The sequence below is a fragment of the Sus scrofa genome, chromosome 5 (assembly GCF_054392235.1).
Source record: "Sus scrofa isolate SSC_HxYL_T2T_F1_AM1 chromosome 5, Sscrofa_HxYL_maternal_Yorkshire_Landrace_v2.0, whole genome shotgun sequence".
In the NCBI taxonomy this organism is placed as follows: domain Eukaryota; kingdom Metazoa; phylum Chordata; class Mammalia; order Artiodactyla; family Suidae; genus Sus; species Sus scrofa.
The window spans coordinates 55,911,765-55,930,732 of NC_139387.1; the positions used below are offsets into that span (position 1 = coordinate 55,911,765).

General features: G+C 35.7%; 1 long non-coding RNA gene across 1 annotated transcript in view; it reads left to right on the plus strand.

Moving 5' to 3' along the window:
- Positions 1 to 17,674, plus strand: part of LOC102166782 (uncharacterized) — a 93,745-nt gene extending 76,071 nt beyond the window's left edge. The window contains exon 4 of the long non-coding RNA XR_002344379.2: positions 17,592 to 17,674. This is a non-coding gene — a long non-coding RNA (uncharacterized LOC102166782). The remainder of the gene's footprint in view (positions 1 to 17,591) is intronic.
- The last annotated feature ends 1,294 nt before the right edge of the window (positions 17,675 to 18,968 follow it).

The window sequence follows — 18,968 nt, forward strand, 5'->3', positions numbered from 1 at the left end:
ATGCTAAAAATAACTACAGTTAATATTTTTATATATTTACCTGGTGTCTTTTACTCTGCTGAGTCTCGATAACACATAAAGATGTTGCATGTATGATTTTGTATTCTTTTTTTCTCTTAAGGGAGGATAAAAACATGACGGTTTTATTTTACTGAGTGGGTATAACATTTTCTATCTGATCATTCACACTGCGTTGGGTATTTTGGTTTTTAACCAATGATATGATGCAGCAATAGGTAGGATTAGGTGTTTAACCCTATTGAAATTGTGCATCACACACATAGCTTGTTTCCAGATCTGTGTATGTTTAGAGAGTACAATCCTTATGGGCAAACAATATAGGAAAGATATTCCACTCCTCTCCTAAAGCAGTGCTTCTTGAGCTACCAGGGCACAGGCTTATTAAAATGCTGACTGCTCCTCATATCCTCAAGATTTCGATTCAGTAGATGTGGGGTAGGACCTGAGAATTTGCACTTCTAACACATACCCAATTGGTGATGATGCTTTAAGAATCATGGTCTTGGCATATGCCCATTGTGGTGTATGGAATGACTGGCCAACAGGGACCTGCTGTAAAGCACAAGGAACTCTACCCAATAGTCTTTGATGGTCTATGTGGGAAAAGAATCTGGAAAAGAGTGGATGTGCATATATATGTATAATTGAATCACTTTGTTGTACAGCAGAAATTTTCACACCATTGTGAATCAACTATACTTTAAAAAATGAAAAAGAAAAAAGAAAAAAATGATTTGTGGTCTTAAAAGACACTAAAAAGCATTGATTCATGTCCTCCCTTTTATTTTCTTACTCCTCTCCTCCCCAATTCTCAATCCCTAAATTTTCCTTTTGCTAATATCTTCCCCCAAATATCTAGGCTCCCCAAGCGTTCCCTTATCTGTAGTTGCATGGCTTTTACTCTTTGCCAGTCTATCTCTCCCTCACCACTTTCCTGCCAACCTCAAGTTCTTGGCTTCTCTTACTTTGTTCAGATTATGTGTAATATTAGCAACAGTCTTGGCGAAGATAGATCCATCTGAGAGGTTGGGGCAAGGATTGTGCCACTGAAAATGACAAAAGTCTCTTTACACCGGAGGGGAAATGTAAGAACCCTCCAATATTAAGAAATTTAATTCTGTCACAAGCAGTAAAGATTATTGTGTTAGGATAGATTCCCAGAAGCAGAATTCCTGAGTCAAGAGATGTGAGCTGCTTAAATCTTTATCTAGATTGAGCGGTTAAGAGCACAGATGCTACAGACTTGACACACCTGAGTTCAGATCCTACTTCTGCTAGTGATTTGGGAAAATCAATTAACCCCACCAAGTGTCAGTTTCCTCAAAGGTAAAGTATAAAAATTACAGCAACTAATAGAGCAGTTCTGAGGATTATAAGTGACTGTGAAAGTAATGCTTAACAAATTTCCTGGTACTCAGTAAGAGTTCCATTAATGTTAATATTTGCATTGTTATTATTGTTTTTGCTAAACTATTTCTGGAGGGTTTCCTTTTTTTTTCTTTTTTAAAAGATTTTTATTTTTTCTATTATAGCTGATTTACAATGTTTTGTCAATTTCTGCTGTACCGAAAATCGACCCAGTCATACATACATACAGTCCATCCCACTACTCCCTTCCCCACCCTTGGCAAACACAAGTCTGTTCTCCAAGTCCATGGGTTTCTTTTCTGTGGAAAGGTTCATTTGTGCTGTATAGTAGATTCCAGATATAAGTGATATCATGTGGTATTTTTCTTTCTCTTTCTGACTTCACTTAGTATGAGAGTTTCTAGTTCCATCCATGTTGCTGCAAATGGAATTATTGGGAATACTACTCAGCCATAAAAGAGAACAAAATGATTCCATCTGGAGAGTTTTCCAGGTTCACACTCCCATGAATAATATAGCAGAGTAGTAACTTGATAGTTACTAGAGTAACTAACTATACATCATAATCTTCATGGCTACGATGGGGATGAAAAAGGGAGTTCTTCCTAATTAATTAGGTCTGCCTACTAGAATTTGAAGGAAACAAAGGAACTAATGATTCACAACATAATAGACTTACTGAAATTAATTCATGTTTCATGTGAAATGAATACAAATTGTATGGACAATTTCCTACACACTATGTGATACTATCTTTTTAATAGATTATTTTTTCCATCCTTCTGGTCAGGAAGTTCTTCATAGGTTGTTTTAGTAATAGCTTAAGACCTGAGTATAAATGGACACTTTGTGGTTACCAGCATGGCATGCTTTCTGTTTTTCTCAACCAAGTATCTCTGATTTTACTGACCCTATTATTCTTTCCTTATAGCTTTTGTTGTCCAACTATTCACTCATTATTTCTGACTACAGTTATCAAACTCAGAGTTTTAATTTCAGTTTTTCTGTTGCTCATATGTGATGCTCAGAAAGTCAAATTTCTTGTGCCTTTGTTTACATTTGTCAAATATGCACGTAATAGGAACTACTTTATGGTTTATAGTACACCTGAGCCTTGCAAATAAACTTGCAAATTCTTAGTGCAATGCACCATAAACTGCAAAACATATTTGATCTTCTACTTATTATTGGTGAAATCAGAATAGCTTCAAAATCACTAAGTCATTTGTTTCAGGAATGGCAAGTGTGGCTTCTATCATATTATTCAAGAGAAACATAAAGTAAATCTTGTGTGAGCTGAGTCGATTTTTGTCTTACCACACAAAAAGGCAGCTGGATAAAGAAGATGACCTTTGTTAAAAGGAAAAAAATCTTCAATACCTGGTGTTCACTGCCAGTGGGTGTTCTGGTGTTGGCTCTTAAAAGAAGCAGGAATCCTATTGTCATTTCTTTTAGCTTTAATGATGAAATTTACTTTCAAGTTTGTGTTTAGTCTGAGGCTATAAAAGTTCAGTACCTCCCCAGTACTTGATTCTGGGTCATTTCTTGGGGACCCTCACCATACTCTGAGACAAAATAAGCAGCTCCAGATAAAAAAGCTCCATACTTTAGCACTGAGTGCTAAAACTGGTACAAGAGCAGGGCTGTTAATAGCAACCAAATTGATTTTGAACTTCAGGAGATTTGCCTTCTCTCTGACTCTCAAGGCTTGGCTCTGACTTAGATTAAAGCTCTTTCTATTTAAATAGACAGGAACTATACTAGAGGACAGAGGAGAAAGAGAAATAAATTATAAATTATGAAAGCACAAATATGCATGCAAAAGCAACCAGGCACTTTGACGGAAGACTATTAATTTATAACCTATCCCTAGATATTAAGTTTATATTATTCTAAGAATTTTAACAAGAGATTAGAGTTGGGTTGACCCAGCTTATTAATAGTTGAAGGCAAATGAGTACCTTTAGCTTGAAAAAAACATTCATGACTCTAGATGACTATATTTCAGGAAGGAGAATGGATTGTTTGGTTTTCAAAATTTTGTCCACCAGAGACATCAGTGCCCTGAGAACTTCAGAATATAAAACTAAAATATCCCTCATAAGACTGTTAGGATATCAGTCATGGCTTCTCATCAGGAAATCATTGGTGAAGTCTGTTTGGTACATACTATATCCTCTCTCTCCCTCTGGTAAATTGTGGAATTAATTGAATAACAACTGATTCAACTGTTTTGTGAGGTTCAGTGTCTATTTGTTCATTCATTAATTCATTTATGTATTCATTCATTTATTTAAATACTTGATACAATACTAAGGGCTGGAGATACAAATATAAAGCAAAATCCCTGTTCTCAGTGAGTTTCCAGTCTGTTGAATGTCAGGCCAAGTTTTCTGACTCATCTCCCTCAATGGTCCCCTCACTGATGCTTCTATTTTATCTTCCAACCACACAGTACAGGTATTAACATTCAGGTTGGTTTCTGTAGCACAGGGATAGCTTTTGCCTACAAATTCACTGGTCCCACTTTAAAGGCAGCCTAGCTGAGAAGATACCTCTCACTTGTTTTTTAAATTTTAACTTTGGAAAATGAGCTATGTAGAGTAAGAGAAATCATAACCATTAAATCTCAAATAATAGAGATAATTTAAAATTATTAGATGAAGACAAATAAAAGGAGCTTATTAAATCATAATTTATAACAGAATTGAAAAACACTTTTTAAGTCAAGCAACAGAGTAATTTTTAATTGTATGGAAAATGACAATTAGGTATTAATGACATAATACAACATCTTGTATGAAACCAGAGGACAACATTAAGCACCCTAATCCCAAGATTTGGTAGTGGTAAAGTAAGACTTTAAATGCTTTAGGAGTTGTATGACTAAACCACAATTTGGAAATCTTCTTGGTATTTAGATAAACGTCAGTGTGAGCATAACTTTCCATTATTACTAATTTTCCATTTTAATATTTGAGCATGGGCAACTAAAATGCAGAAAGCAAAACTGCAGTTAAGAGAGGACTATTGTCAGGAAAAATATATGTATATTACAAAAAATTAAAGTACACGAAAGTCTTTGAACTAAAAATCAAAGGCACCCATCACTCCTATTCCAAAATGCCCCATTTTTCCCCACCCCCATTTATCATTTCACTTCCCAAGAGGGAATTGTTAACAGTGTGGGTGTCTATCCTTTTTATGGTATTTGTACATATATGTTTGTATGTGTGTGCATGTGTGTGTGAGTGTGAGTACATATACACATACAGGTAGAGATTGTTTTTCTCATAAATAAGATTACATCATTCTACAATTTGATTTTTTTTCACTTACTAATGTGTCTTGGAGATTACTAAATGTTAGAACATACTCAGTCTTCATCTTTCTAACTGATGCATTGTTTTCTGTACCATAGATCCACCATAATCTACTTAATCAATCTTTTTTTTTTTTTTTTTTGTCTTTTTAAAGCTACATCCTAGGCATAAGGAGGTTCCCAGGCTAGGGGTCGAATCAGAGCTACAGCTACTGGCCTCAGCAGTAGCCACAGCAATCTGGGATCCGAGCCGAGTCTGTGACCTACACCACAGCTCACAGCAACGCCGGATCCTTAATCCACCGAGGAAGGCCAGGGATTGAACCCACATCCTTGTGGATACTAGACATGTTTGTTAACTGCTGAGCCACCCCGGGGACTCAAATCATTCCTCTTAATATGAATACTTTGTAGTTTTTCACTATTATAAGCTATTCTGAAATGAATACCCTTGTACATTCATATCTGAATAGATACATATGCATTTTTATAAGATAAATTTTAAAGTGGAATGCTTAGATTAAAAAATACCACCCAAAATTTACACAAAATGCTAGGCTAATTTACCTACAGATATGTTAGTATCTGTTTCTATCTTTACCTAGACTAGATAGGAAAATTTTCTTTTTTTGGATTTTGTTTATGATTTTTATTTTTTCCATTGTAGTTGGTTTATAGTGTTCTGTCAATTTCTACTGTACAGAAAAGTTACTTAGTCATACATACATATACATTCTTTTTCTCACATTATCCTCCATCATGGTCCATCACAAGTGGCTAGATATAGTTCCCTGTGCTATACAGCAGAATCTCATTGCTTATCCACTCCAAATGCAATAGTTTTCATCTATTAACCCCAGACTCCCAGTTCATCCCATCCCCTCCCCCTCCCCCTTGGCAACCCCAAGTCTGTTCTTCAAGTCCACGAGTTTCTCTTCTGTGGAAAGGTTCATTTGTGCCATATGTTAGGTTCCAGATATAAGTTATATCACATGGTATTTTTCTTTCTCTTTCTGACTTCACTTAGTATGAAAGTCTCTGGTTCCATCCGTGTTGCTGTAAATGGCATTATTTTGTTCTTTTTATGGCTGAGTAGTATTACATTGTGTGTATATATACCACATCTTCTTAATCCATTCATCTGTCGATGGGCATTTAGATGGTTTCCTTGACTTGGCTGTTGTGAGTAGTGCTGCAGTGAACATACAGGCACATGTGTCTTTTTCAAGGAAAGTTTTGTCCAGATATATACCCAAGAGTGGGATTGCTGGGTCATATGGTAGTTCTATATTTAGTTTTCTGAGGTACCGCCATACTGTTTTTCCATAGTGGTTGTACTAATTTACATTCCCATCAACAATGTAGGAGGGTTCCCTTTTCTCCACACCCTCTCCAGCATTTGTTATTTGTTGACTTGTTAATCATGGCCATTCTGACAGGTGTGAGGTGGTACCTCATAGTAATTTTGATTTGCATTTCTCTAGTAATTTTTGGTGTTGAGCATTTTTTCATGTGCTTGTTGGCCATCTGTATATCTTCCTTGGAGAAATGTCTATTCAGGTCCTTTCCCCATTATTGTTCCATTGGGTTGGTGGTTTTTTTTGCTGTTGAGTTGTATACATAAATTGTTTGTATATCTTAGAGGTTAAGCCCTTGTCAGTTGCATCATTTGAAACTATTTTCTCCCATTCTGTGAGTTGTCTTTTTTTTTTTTTTTTTTTTTTTTTATGGTTTCCTTTGCTGTGCAAAAGCTTGTCAGTTTTATTAGGTCCCATGGTTTATTTTTGCTTTTATTTCTGTTGCCTTGGGAGACTGACCTAAGAAAATATTTGTACAGTTGATGTCAGAGAATGTTTTTCCTATGTTCTCTTCCAGGAGTTTGATGGTGTCTTATCTTATGTTTAAGTCTTTAAGGGATTTTGAGTTTATTTCTGTGCATGGTGTAAGGGTGTATTCCAGTTTCATTGATTTACATGTGGCTGTCCAGTTTTCCCAGCACCACTTCCTGAAAAGACTGTCTTTTTCCCATTTTATATTCTTGCCTCCTTTGTCGAAGATTAATTGACCATAGGTGTCTGGGTTTGCTTCTGGGTTCTCTATTCTGTTCTATTGGTCTTTATGTCTTGGTACCAGTGCCACACTGTCTTGATGACTATAGCTTTGAAATATTGCCTGAAGTCTGGGGGAGGTATGCCTCCTGCTTGGTTTTTGTTCCTCAGAATCGCTTTGTCAATTCTGGGTCTATTTTGGTTCATTATTAATTTTTGGATCATTTTTTCTAGTTCTGTGAAAAATATAATGAGTAATTTAATAGGGACTGCATTGAATCTGTAGATTGCTTTGGTTAATATGGCCATTTTTATGATATTAATTTTTCCAACCCAGGAGCATGGAATATCTTTCCATTTCTTTGAATCCTCCTTAGTTTCTGTGATTAATGTTTTATAATTCTCAACGTATAAGTCTTTCGCCTCCTTGGTCAAGTTTATTCCTCAGTATTTAATTTTTGGGGGTGCAATTTTAAAAGGTATTGTATTTTTGTATTCCTTTTCTAATATCTCATTGTAAATATACAGAAATGCACCCAATTTCTGAATATTAATCTTGCTATCCTGCTACTTTGCTGAAATCATCAGTTCAAGTAGTCTTTGAGGTTTTCTATATATAGTATCATGTCATCTGTATACAGTGACAGTTTTACCTCTTCTCTTCCTATTTGGATACCTTTTATTTCTTTTGTTAGTCTGATTGCTGTGGCTAGGACTTCCAATACTGTGTTGAATGAAAGTGGTGAGAGTGGGCATCCTTGTCTTGTTGGAAGGCTTTCAGCTTTTCCCTATCAAGCATTGTATTTGCTGTGGGTTTGTCATAAGTGGCTTTATTATGTTAAGATATGTCCCCTCTATATCCACTTTGGTAAGAGTTTTAATCATGAATGGATGTTGGTAGAAAGTAAAATTTTCTAAATGTATGACCTTCTGGAGATTGTATGTATATATATTAATACATAGAATTATTTCACCTGAATTTTTACAATTACTAATTATAATTTATTTTTATATTACATAAATACATAGTTTTGTCATTATACACATAAATATGTTGTGACTTGCTTACATGTGTTTCTTTCTCATTTTTCTACTGGGTTGCCCTTTTGTTATTGATTGTGGATTTTAACCCTTTGTGGATTATATAGGTATATCATGTTTTCTTACTCTGTCAGTTGCCTTTTTCCTTAAAATATGGTGTTGGGGCACACAAAAGTTTAACATTTTTATTTATTTATTATTTACATATATTTTTAATTGAAGTATAATTGATTTATAATGTTGTGTTAATTTCCACTCTACCTGTATATACAATTTTAAAATACTCTTTTCCACTATGGTTTATCATAGGATATTGAGTATAGTTCCTTGTGCTGTACGGTAGGACCTTGTTATTTATCCATTCTATTTATAATAGCTTACATCTGCTAACCCCAAACTCCCAGTCTATCCCAGTCCAACCCTCTTCCCCTTGGCAACCACAGATCTGTTTTCTATTTTCTGAGTCTGTTTCTGCTTCGAAGATAGGTTCATTTTTGTCATATTTTTGATTCCACATACAAGTGATGTCATGTGGTATTTGTCTTTTTCTGTCTGGCTTACTTCAGATAGTGTGATAACTTCTAGTTTCATCCATGTTGCTGCAAAGGACATTATTTTGTTCTTTTTTTGTTTTTTTTTTTGCTGAGTAGTATTCCATTGTGTACCACATCTTCTTGATCCATTCATCTGTCAGTGAGTGTTGAGGTTGTTCCTGTGCTTTGGCTATTGTAAATCGTGCTGCTATGGACATATTGATGCATGTGTCTTTTTGAATTACATGGTAATTTTACAGAAACCCCATACTGTTTTCTGTTGTGGCTGCACCAACTTACATTCCCACCAACAGTGTAGAAGGATTCCTTTTTCTCCACATCTTTTCCAGCATCCGTTATTTGTAAACTACAAAAGTTTAACATTTTTATGTAACCAAATCTGTGATTATTTTTATGGCCTCTGGGTTTGTGTCTTGCCTTATAAATCCCTTGTTGCTCCAAGATTATAAAATTTTCTCCTGCACATTCTTATAATGTTTTCATGGTTTAATATTTGACGTCTTTTGTTTAATCCATTTGTAATTTATTTTCATGTATTTTTTAATGTAGGAATCTAATATTAAATCTATTTTTTTTTTTTTTGTCTTTTGTCTTTTTAGGGCCATACCCACGACATATGTAGGTTCCCAGGCTAGGGTTCAAATCAGAGCTATAGCTGCTGGCCTACACCAGCGCAACAGCAATGCCAGATCTGAGCCACGTCTGTGACCCACACCACAGCTCACAGCAATACCGGATCCTTAACCCACTGAGCGAGGCCAAGGATTGAACCCACAACCTCATGGTTCCTAGTCTGATTCGTTTCCACTGAGCCACCATGGGAACTCCCTAAATTTAATTTTTATAAGAATTTTCAGCGAGTTTGTGTTGTGGTGCAGTGGGAATGAATTTAACTAGTATCCATGAGGATGCAGGTTCGATTCCTGCCCTCAGGTCATTGGGTTAAGGATCCAGCATTGGGTGAGCTATGGTGTAGGTTGCAGATGCAGCTCGGCTGCCAGCTATAGCTCTGATTCAACACCTACCCTGGGAACTTCCATATGCTGTGTGTGCAACCAAAAAGCCAAAAAAATATTTTTTTTTCAATTCCCAAAGACTATTTATTCATTATTGCATAATTTCTCCTGATTTTAGGGGATAATATTACTATATGTCTTTATGCAGCATTCCTAAATGTCTATATGTATATAACTCTTTCTGACTTCTTTATTCCATCAAATAGATACGTGTTTATATCTTTGCCCAAGCTACACTACTTAAATTGGGAAAATTCCCAATATTGATTTTTTTCTCCTTCTCTTAAAAGTTTCTTGCTTATTTTTGGACACTGTCTCTTTGTGAATTTTAGGGTTAGTTTGTTAAGTACTATAACAAATTCTGTTATACTTTCTGCATTCTTTATTAATAAGTGTTTATGATGATCACAGAAGCTTTATCCTGTCTTATTCAACATTAAAAATATTATTTAAAAATCATTCATACCTTAAAAGAACTTAAAATGTAGTTGGAGAAAATATAAATTTCTACAAACTCTTCATGAACAGTTTCCTAATAAGGTCAAGAAAAGCATTTATGACTTGCATCAAGGTCACTTAAAATATTAGACACATTTTCAGCAGTAAGTAAAGTGCTTTTTGAAAGCAAAATAAAACCATCTCCAAATAATTCCTCCACTTGGAGAATTTTATAAATCCTGAGAAATGTTACCACCAGTATAGCTTCTCAAATATTATCCTGAGTCAAGACAGTGGGAACATCTGAATGAATTGATAATCTAATAACAAATAGGGTGTGTGTTCGATCAATGACATTTTTCTTAAAGTTGTTGAATAGGAGGCCATATACACCTACATGAAGTCATGAAACAACTCTGGTCTTAACGCCTCAAACTTCTCCCAAAGTTTGGTATATAATATGATTCCTTATAAGTATAATTATACTGTCCTTAAAAGGTAATGGAGAGTTACAAAGTGACTTGCTCCATCATACCATGCATTTCATTTATTTTGAATGATTTTTATTTTTTCCATTATAGCTGGTTTACAGTGTTCTATCAATTTTCTACTGTACAGCAAAGTGACCCAGTCACACATACATATATGCATTCTTTTTCTCACATTGTCCTCCATTATGCTCCATCATAAGTGACTAGATATAGTTCCCAGTGCTATACAGCAGGATCTCATTGCTTATCCATATACTATGTATTTTAAATTATACATCATAGATCTGGATAATAATTACATGTTTTCTGGTCTCCAAGTGCTTCTACGTAGCCTAATATCTACATACTGAATCATTGCAGCCAACCATGTATATACATATTTTTTAAATAGACAAAGATTTGCACATGGATATAGACATATATACATCTATCAATATGCAAATATATAGGCTTCACCACATGCACGTGCGTGCATTGGAAAGAGTAGAGCAAATGAACAAACAAATAAGCAAAAATAAAAACATGAAGATATGTACATGCAAAAAATACTGAGGATGGATGCATAGTGAAAGAAAGCATGGAAGAAAACAGACATACATGGAAAAGGTAGAGAGTAGAGGCAAGAAAGCTACATAGCAGTGGAATCATTTAACACAAAAATGCAGCTACATTAGCAAGTATTGTATCTGACCTAGATTGTCTTGACCTTCTCACCTTCCAAAATTAAATGCAAATATAGGATTTTGTGCAAGGCCATGAAGTTTCCTAAAATTGCATCCAAAATGGGCTTATTAATGTTATGAAAACTTCCTCATTTGGCTAAGAATGAATTTACATGTTTTCTCTAAATAGGTATAATATACATACCAAATATGAAATGGAGCTGTTTTAGAACATTGTTCTATGTATATGTACTAGCAGAAAAACAATATATTCCTTGGGAAGAGAGCATAATATACAGCAACAGAGAGTCATATTTAAATCTTCTTTCTTCCAAATGATTTTTTTATTAATAAAAAAAGAAATGCTTTTATCAAGGTTGCACTTGGTTGGGAAATATTGATATTACTTGAATAATGGGCTTTTACACATTTAGCCCACTATTTAGCTACATGATAGAACCTCATTTTGGTTACCTGTTAGTAGGGTACTTTTCTGAGTTAATGCAGCCAGATCTGTAGACAGTCATTCTGGAGGATACTGCACTTCTGGGATAACATGCTGTGGGAAATGTATCTCCCAGTATATTCATCAAATCTTAAACATAATACAAATGAAACTTCCAAATTAAAGGGCAACCTTTAGCTCAACACCAACTCTTATCTTCTTAAAAAGAATTCTTGTTGGAGGTCCCTGGTGACTCAGCAGGTTAAGGACCCAACATTGTCACTGCTGTGGCATGGGTTAGATCCCTGGCTCAGAAACTTCTGCATGCCGTGGGTGTGGCCAAAAAAATTCCTATTGATACCACAACTTGCATGAGAAGTTAATGAAGCGATGAATGCTCAACACAAGGTCATCCATGATTCTTTCTGCTTTTTACCCAGCAGAAAGAATGAGGACAAGGGTAACTGTGAAGGTGACAAATTGAGTGAAGTTATCACAGTGTTTCAAGAATTAATTACTATATAAACTCCTTGTCGACTTTCCTCCCACGGCCACCCCTTGTTTATTATTTCTCAGAAATGTTGAGTAATCTAGGCATGCTATTTGCCAGTGCAGATTTACCTCAATTCTCTTTATATCTCCATTCTCTTCCTTATGCACAGGCCCTCCCTATCTAGATTTATTTTGTTAAATATCTAACTGAAATATACAAATATGGCTCTAATAGAAAGAAATCTACTCCTACTCCTGCCTCAGAGTATATGAGGGAAGGACTTGTTTCTGGATAACATGAAGCATTTGCCATTATTTTTCACCAGAAGAGTAAAAAGGAAGTAAGTCTAGAAGCCACAGATGCATTGCTTTTAGGACACCCCTGTCCCTGATAACTTCATTTCCCAGAATGCAATGCCTCTACTTTTCCTGGGATGAGCTCTAATACTGGTAGTTATAAACTTCAAGTAAATGTGGGAATAGGACAGGAAAGAGAGTAGCCTCTTCATAAATCAGTTCCAGGACATAACAGAGGGGCAGCTGCCTCATTTTCAAGGTCTGTTTTATGGCAGGGCTGAGTGAGCAGGGGTTTGAGTGAAGCTTCTTTCCACCTTCTGTTTTGGTTCACCTGTTTCGGAGATCATCATGATTAGTAGTAATTTGTATATAGAACCTCGCTAGTTATTAATCATTGGTTAATTCAACACTTATTAATTGTTGACCTACAATTTAGTCACTAAAAAGTCAATAGTCATGGTGTTTATGATTTTATTAGTTTTGTGTGCTTTCCTGAATACTTTTATGTGAAATTATAAAAGGTAGATTCAGTAACTACTAGAAATTACGTAGATTCAGTAACTACTAGAAATTACTACTCAAATGTAAAAGCTCCCCACATTATTATCTTAAAAGCAATTTCCCATACCATTTCATTAGATACTACAAACTAGTAAAAAGAAAAAAATGACTTGAGGTAACACAGTAAGACAAGAAAAGGATGTAAAAGTTATTCCTATTGAGAAGGAAGAAATAAAACTATATTTGTTTGCAGAAGACCTGATTACCTATGTAGAAAATCTGAAAGAATTAATAAAAAATACCTGTAATTAACAAGCAATTATAGCAATGTTATAGGATGCAGAGGTAATACAGAAAAGTCAGTTGCTTTAACCAACAATGAACAAGTGGAATTTGAAATTAAAAACTCATTGCCATTTATGTTTAGCACCAAGAAAAATGAAATACTTAGGTATAAATCTAACAGAATACATGCAGGATCTATGTAAGGAAAGCTACAAAACTCTGATGAAAGATATAAAAGAAAAACTAAATAAATGAGGGATAGAAAGACTCAGTATTGTCAAGATGGTAATTATTCCCAACTTGATCTATAGACTCAATGTAACCCCAATCAAAATTCTAGCAAGTTATTTTGTGAATATTGACAAACTGGTTCTAAAGTTTAAATGCAGAATCAAAAGACCCAGAATAGCCAACTCAACATTGAGTAAGAAGAATAAAACCAGAGGATTAACATTACCCAACTTTAAGATTTATGCCATAGCTGCAATAATCAGGACAGTGTGATGTTGGTGAAAGAGTAGAAAAATAGATCAATGAACAGAATAGAGAGACTGAAAATAGACTCATATAAATATGGGTAAATAATCTTTGGGAAAGGAGAATGGTAATACAATGTAGCAAAAATAGTCTTTTCAATAAATGGTGCTGGAAAAACTGGATAGCCCCATACAAAAAGAAGAAGAAGAAGAAGGAAGAATCTAGACACAGACCTTACATTCTTCACAAAAATTAACAAAATGAGTCATAGACCTGAATGTAAAGCAAAGGACTATAAAACTCCTGGAAAATAATGTTGGAGAAAATTTTGATGACCATCTGTATTTGGGCCTGGCAATGACTTTTTGAATACAACACCAAAGGCACAATCCATGAGAGAAATAATTATAAGCTGAACTTGACTAAAACTAATATTTGTGCTCAGTGAAAAGCATTGTCAAGAGAGTTAGAAGATAAACCACGGGCTAGGGGAAATCAGTTGCAAATGACACAGATGATAAAGGACTGTGATCCAAGATATAAAAAGACCTCTTAATAGTCAACAATAAGCAAACTAACAGACCAATTAAAAAATGGGTCAAAGACCTTAGACATCTCACCAAAAAGATATATAGATGAAAAACAAGCATTTGAAAAGGTGCTCTACGTCATATGTCACCAGGGAAATGAAAATTAAAACAGCAATGAGATACCACCGCACTCCTATTAGCATGCCAAAATCTATAACACTGACAGCAAAAAATGCTAGTGAGGATGTGAAGCAACAGGAACTCTCAGTCATTGCTGGTAGAAACCCAAAATGTACAGCCCCTTTGGAAGACATTTTGGCAGCGTTTTACAAAACTATGCATACTCTTTCTTATCATATTGTATTCCTTGGTATATTTACCCAATGGAGTTGAAAAACTTGTGCATGGATGGTTATAGCAGCTTTATTCATAATTGCCAAAATATGGAAGAAATAAAGATGTCCTTTTGTAGGTAAGTCAATAACTACAGTACATACAGACCATGGAATATTGCTTATTTCTAAAAAGAAATAAGCATCCAGGGCATAAAATACATAAATGAACCTTGACTCCATATGATTAAGTGAAAGAAATTAACCTTAAAAAGTTACATAATATATGGTTCCAACAATGTAACATTCTGAGAAAGGCCATACTGTAGAGACAGTAAAAAGATCAGTGGTTGCAATGGATTAAGGGGAGGGAAGAATAAATAGAGCACAGGGGATTTTTAGGGCGGTGAAACTACTATGTATGATGCTATAATGGTGGCTACATGTCATTATAAATTCATCAAAACCCATGGGATGTACAGCACCAAAAATGAACCCTGATGTTATCCTTGGACTTTGGGTCATAATGATGTGTCAAGTGTGGGTTTATTAGTTGTAACAAATGTACCACTCTTGTGGGAGATGTTGATATGGGAAAGTTTGTGCATGTAAGGGGGGCAGAGTACATAAGAAATCTGTGTACTTTATGTGTAATTTTGCTCTGACTTAAACTATCCTAAAAAATAATGTCAGCCTTTAAAAAGAGGCAAAATTGAAATAAAAATTTTCTTTGTTTCTTTGTTAGTACAGATTTTAAAAAAAAGAACAGCCTATTGATATCACCCATAAAGATTCAATGAAATGGGTATTTTCAGGAGTTTCCCTTGTGGCTCAGTGGTTAACAGGCCTGAGTAGTGTCCATGAGGATGTGGGTTCGATTCCTGGCCTCACTTAGCGGGTTGGAGATCTGACATTGTCATGAGCTGTGGTGTAGGTTGCAGATGCGCCTTGGATCACACATTGCTGCGGCTGTGGTTTAGGCCAGCACCTGCAGCTCTGATTCGACCCTAAGCCTGGGAACTTCCGTATGCCACAGGTGTGGCCTTAAAAAGGAAAAAAAAAAAAAAAGAAAGAAATGGGCATGTTCATAAATCATCCATTGCTGAATGATTTTTTTCCTTTATAATTCTGTTTTGTCATTTTAATCAAGTAACATGAAAAAATCTTAAAAATAAGGCAGCGCATTAAGTAATCTGTTGAAGGCCATGTAATTTTACTCACTATAGAACTAGACTAGAAACATACTTCTGAAATGGTTTCCAGAGTACCATTCAGGTCTCAACCAGTCCAAAAATGGAACAAAAAGAATTCTGAGCCAAAGGAAGCTCCTTTCTCTACTAGCCATTGTAAACGTGGTGGTATGTGTTTTAGATATTTACACACACACACACACACACACACACACACACACGCATACACATTCCAGATGTGATCAGTAGAACCAGGAACATAAACATCAGTAACAACCTCTGGAGGGTGGAAGAATAAGTAATATTCTCATGCCCAGTGATCCAGCCTGCAGAGAAACCCCATTGTCTAGGTGACCACTGGTGAATGTTGAAAGCCTTACAGTAAAATACAGTCCAGTGTAGGTCATTCTGCTGAGGGCCAAGGTGAGATGGTCCAAATATGTGGCCATCTGCTGGTACTACGGAACACAGAAATTTTTTGAAATTCCTAAAGGAGTGACTTGATATATTGTCCTTCAAACCAGTATCCCTAAAAATTTCTCCCATCAAGGTTTTTATAGGCACAGGATGTCAGACAGTTAAGCTATTCACTCTGACAAAAGTGGAATAAAGGTACCTCTATTGCTGATCTGTGGCAGACCCTTTTGATATCAAATAAGCAGTAAAATTAATATTCTATTATGAAAATGAGGAAGTCTAACAGGATTTATTCCTGCCTGAATAAAAGAAAACACCTCTTCCATATGTAGCCAATATAAGGATTTTCCTTGGGAACTGTTTGTCTGAGCCCATAGTGCTCCACTCCGGAGCACAAAGCAAGGATTACTGAGGTCTGAAAAACATTTAACCTATTTGATAAGGTGGTCCTGGGCATCCCTCTAGCCAATGGGGAGCCTAAGTAATGCCCAGAGAGGAGTTCTGTAGAACATGGGTCTGTCTATGCCACCAGACAATTGCACGCAGATAGCCTACATCACTAAATAAATAAACCAACTGTGCAATTTTCTGTACTGACCTCCAATATGTTACCTGCCATCATTTTGTTTTTTAGATAATACTTGTGATAACCCTTTTTTTTTTTTACAGTAAGTACATACTAGAACAATTTATCTTTTTAAAAAATAGCATTCTTGGTTAATCTCTAAAAATGAATATTTATTCTAAAAATGAATATTCATGCGATGGACCATGGCAAGTACCCAGTTCAACTAAAATCTACTAATGGATAATGGTTCTCCATGTGCTGCTCAAAACACAGGCCCCTGATGACCTACCAAGTTAAGGCAAACTCTGTGGAATGATGTTCAAAGCCATATTTGGTCTCCAACTACTCTTCCTTCCTTCCTTTTTTTTTTTTTTTTCTTTGTAGGGCTTCACCTGTGGCATTTGGAAGTTCCCGGGCTAGGGGCTGAATCAGAATTATAGTTGCCAGCCTATGCCACAGCCACAGCAACACCAGATCCGAGGGGCATCTGTGACCTACAGCACAGCTCATGGCAACACCAGAACCTTAACCCACTGAGCGAGACCAGGGATTGAACCTGCATCCTCATGAATACTTGTCAGGTTCTTAACCCACTGAGCCACAGTGGGAACTCCAGTCCCAAACTACTTTTACAAATGTTTGCCACTTTTTTTTTTCTCTCCTTTTTATCTTCTGGAAACTAGATAAGTCCCAACTTTCTGAGTGGAATTCTTCCCACCATAATTTGTTTGCTCTCCTCCTGCTCATGCTCCCTCTGTTTTCTCTACATGTTAAAAATATGTATCATTTCAATTAATTCTCAGTTCTTAAAGCCTTTTCTGATACCCCCAATTAAGTGGGAACTCTCTCCTTTATACTCTTAAATACTTTGCCCCTTTTCCTGTAAAATTAACATTTTGATTTGCTCTTAGCATTTATATAATTCTAGTGAGATTATAAATTCTTTTAGAGTAGGAATTATATTTTTCTCACCTTTCCTCTAACAGTAATTCATACAAGGTAAAATCTCAATATACATTAGAATAGAAATAAATTAAATTTGACATATTTCTCTGATGTGACATCCACTTTGTGACTTGTTTTTTTTCTTTTTCAGTTGCACCAGTGGCATATGGGAATTCCCATCAAGTCTAGCCTCAGCTGTTACCTACAGCACAGCTGTGGGGACACTGGATCTTAACTCGCTGCCCCAGCCTGGGGATCTACCCCACGCCACACAGAGACAACATCAATGCAGAGACTGTACCACAGCGGGAACTCTTAGTTTGTAACTTTTTTGAGTTCATGTATTGTATTGAGAAAAAGTATTTCCATACTACATTTAAAAATAAAGTATAGAATTTGACATTTCCCCTCCTTTCTCTGTTTCGATGACAGTATTAATCAAATGATGTTAATTCTTGTGGGGGTAAAACTTTGATGGCATCCTTGGGAGCCAAAGTTTCTAGAAAGATATTCCAAACATGCGGTTGTCTTTCTTTACTATTGGAAGTACATTGGAGGCTTGGGAGGCTGTCACCTCTGTGTTTTAGAAAATGAAATGTTGAAATAAAATATTTAAGTTAGACTAATCTAGTGCAAAACAATTCTTCTTTCCCTCCCTGCAGCCATCATGTATAACATTCTTCTTATTTCTGAAGAATTACAGCGTTTCTATTTTTGAACTTAAGAAATGTGTCCTAATACACGTAATCTTTTCCTTTTAGAGCAACAGCTTGAATTTGTCTGCATGTTCTGAAAAAGGGTTTCTATGTATTTGGCCTTATCGGTGGCATAAGTAGAAAAACTACTACTTACAGACACTGCTATTGTTATCTTCAAAAAAGAAAGAAAGGAAAGAAAAAAACCTTTGTTTTGAAATTTGCTTGGCCTGAGTGCCTAGACTCCATTTCCTGAAGTGTAGAGTGATATAGGCCGCTACATAAATAATGAGAGTAACTGTAAAACCTGGGTCCAGCTAATACTCCCTTGATATTAAACAAGGGCAGTTCTGTCTTTAAAATACTAACCCGTTTATTCTTATAACATTCAATCTCTTCTAGGAATTTCAAGTGCTTTTGAACTTATAGATTGTTTCGGATTATTCACAGTAAGTGGCCTGTTTCTCCCAGAGTTTCTTTGAATTGAGAAGCCCCCCTGGGAGGCCAAAAGAGAAGAGAAAGGAAACAAACCTGACTCACCATAGTCTAGTTAGTTTACAGTTGAAAGTGAGTAATGGAGCTGTGTGACCAGCAGTGTGACCTTCAACTAGTCAGTGCTCCTCGTGGACTTATAGTCGGGAGCCTTTTAATTCAGGCTCTGTTCCTGTCCAGTATTAGGCTTAATTAATCCCTCTGTCTTTTTGCAGCCTAACTTGGAACAATAATACTAACAACTTCTGACGATGCTTCACCGATTTAATTAATCCATAGTCCGCTAAATTTCAGCATTCAAATCTATTTCTCTTAACGATGGATCCTGTTTTTTGGAGGAG